This window comes from Phaethon lepturus, unplaced genomic scaffold (genome assembly GCF_000687285.1).
Source record: "Phaethon lepturus isolate BGI_N335 unplaced genomic scaffold, ASM68728v1 scaffold21817, whole genome shotgun sequence".
Classification (NCBI taxonomy): domain Eukaryota; kingdom Metazoa; phylum Chordata; class Aves; order Phaethontiformes; family Phaethontidae; genus Phaethon; species Phaethon lepturus.
In genome coordinates this window covers 3911-6843 of record NW_010551504.1, presented here as the reverse complement: position 1 = coordinate 6843, position 2933 = coordinate 3911, and positions in this window count along the sequence as shown.

Here is a 2933-nt window from a genome sequence, read left to right as displayed (position 1 = left end):
AATGAAATTGGTAATAAAGGTGTTGGATAGTTGCCAGGACTAATGATTCCAAAGTGTCAATTTTCCTGTTAGAAGAACCTTGAGTGAGAATGAATATACAGTGAAAAGAAGTTTGGTGTCTGCCTCTGTCCTACAAAAAGCTAATTTTCCCCTACAGAGGACAGAAAAATAATTAAATATACATAGCTGAAAAGTCCTGTCATGCTATTTAAAGGCACAAATATTTCTTCCAGTGCATCTGTAACATGACTAATGTTGGGGTCGAGGTGTTCATGTAACTTTCAGTCTTGATATGGAACCTTTTACACCTGGCATAATTTTCTACCTGAGAGAACTGTGTCTCACACCATTGTGCTGGTCCCCCCTGCCAGGCTACAGCCTTCAAACAGGACCAGCTGCTGCCACACTTCGTCACGGGGTTGTGGCTCAGCCCTTGGAGAAGTGCAGCCTGTCCCCAGTGTGGCACCGGCTCTCTTACCTTGGTGACATCCTGCTGGCCGGACCTACCCAGCAGTGTGGCGGGGAGGCACTGAGCAGTGTTATGGGCACCCTGTGAGGGCATGGTTGGGAAATTAGGACCAGGACCAGGAAAGGAAGTAAAATTTTTAAGCATCATCTGGCAATGTTTCTAGATTACGGAAACAAACAAAACTGTACAGCTGAGCACCAAAACCAGGTTGATGTGCAGCATTTTGTAGGATTACTGGGGTACTGGCGCCAGTTTATCCTGCGCTAAGCAGAGGTTCTAAGGCCTCTGTACAATGCAGAGAAAGAAGAACCAGTTTTTATGGGGGAAAAGATGAAAAAAAAAAAAGCTTTTGAACAAGCCCAGCACACTATCTGCCCTGCGGTTGCGCTGAGACCTAAAAGACCTCAAAAGACCTTGCAAACCTTTTGAGCTGGATGTCATGTTTTGGGAGATGACCTTGCACATTATTAGTAGTATGCTTAAATGGAATTTCCTGTGTCTCAGTTCATGCCCGTTGCCTCTTGTCCTGTCACTGGGCTCTATCTTCTTTACTCCCTCCATCCATCAGTTACTCATCCACATGACCAAGATCCCTCTGAGCCTTCTCTTCTCCAGACTGAGCAGCCCCAGCTCTCTCAGCCTCTCCTCATATGACAGATGCTCCAAACAATCAATCATCTTCACGGGCCTTCACCATGTCCATGTCTCTTGTACTGGGGAGCCCAGCACTGGACATAGCACCCAGGGCTGGCAGAGGTAAGGAATATCCCCTCAACCTGCTGGCAAGGCTCTGCCTGGTGTCCCTCAGGATCCCAGGGCCTCTCCTGCCAAGATGTTTTCCAGCAGTTGCCCCAGTGCCTGGGGTCATCCCTCCCCAGGTGCTAGACTTTGCACTTCCCTTTGCTGAACTTCATGATTTTTCTGTAGGCCCGTTTCTCCAGCCTGTCCAGGTCCCCCTGAACAGCAGCGCAAACCTCTCATGGTTTTGTACCACCTGCCAACATGCTGAGGGTTGCTTGCCCAGGTCATTAATGAAGTCATTAAACAGTACTGGCCCTGGGTATCAACCCCTGGGGTACACCACTAGTGACTGGCCTCCAGCTGGACACTGCGCTGCTGATCACGACCCCCTGGGCCCAGCTGTTGAGCCAGGTGGTTAAGCTTGGTTTCCCTTTGTAAATGGATGCTGACTTCTTGTCCTCTGTATGTTTGGGAATGGTTTCCAAGTCTCCTTGTTCCATCACCTTCCCAGGGACCGTGGTGAAGCTGGCCATCCTGCAGCTTCCATCAATCCTCCTCCTTGCTGTTCCTGAAGACAGCAGTGATGTTTGCTGTTATCTGGGCCCCAGGATCGCCACCGCCATTCACAGAGAATTGAGAGTGGCCTCATGCCAACACCTGCCAGTGCTCCCCGCACCCATGATGATGGGTGCATCCCACCAGCTCCATGAACTTCTGTACACCCACATTGTTTAAATATGTTCCCCAACCTGGTCCTCCTCTGCTGAAGGACCCAGTACTGATCTGTGGGGTTCAGCACCGCTGAGCGTTGCTGTTTCACCTATTCCCAACTCAACCTTTGCAAAAGCTGAACCTGTGTCACAGTAACTGGCTTTCAGGGATGAAGGATTTTAACTCAACTCCTGCATTCTGTGCCAGCAGCTGGCTTCGTGAGGAATACAGCCCTTCCTTCTCCAGCACGCAGAGGCTTGCCCAGTCAGTGCCCATCTCCCTGCTCACACAAGACATTTGATTCTTACTTAATCACCATTGATTACCATTTGACTTTCATTCAGTCATCAATTAATTACCATTTGATCATCAATAAAAACCTTTTAGTTAGTTAACCCCGTAACAATGACTTCTCTTCATAATTCACCTGCGACACCAGATAGGCAAATGCAGATGTACAGCAGGAGAAAGAGGGAATGCAATGGTAAGATGGCAGGAAAATGTAAGATGGCATAGGGTGAAACGGGGGAGGAGGGGAGAAGGTATCACCCAGCATTAATAATGTGAAGCCTTTAATGTCTAACCCACACTAGAAACATGTACTCCTACTTTAACAGGTAGGAAGTTTTGGGCCCCTCACTACAAGAAGGACGTTGAGTTGCTGGATCATGTCCGGAGAACGGCAACAAAGCTGGTGAGGGGTTTGGAGCACAAGTCTTATGAGGAGCGGCTGAGGGAACTGGGGTTGTTCAGTCTGGAGAAGAGGAGGCTGAGGGGAGACCTTATCGCTCTCTACAACTACCTGAAAGGGGGTTGTGGCGACGAGGGTGTTGGTCTCTTCTCCCAAGTAACTAACGATAGGACAAGAGGAAATGGCCTCAAGTTGCGCCAGGGGAGGTTTAGATTGGATATTAGGAAAAATTTCTTCACTGAGAAAGTGGTCAAGCATTGAAACAGGCTGCCCAGGGAGGTGGTGGAGTCGCCATCTCTAGAAGTGTTCAAAAAACATGTG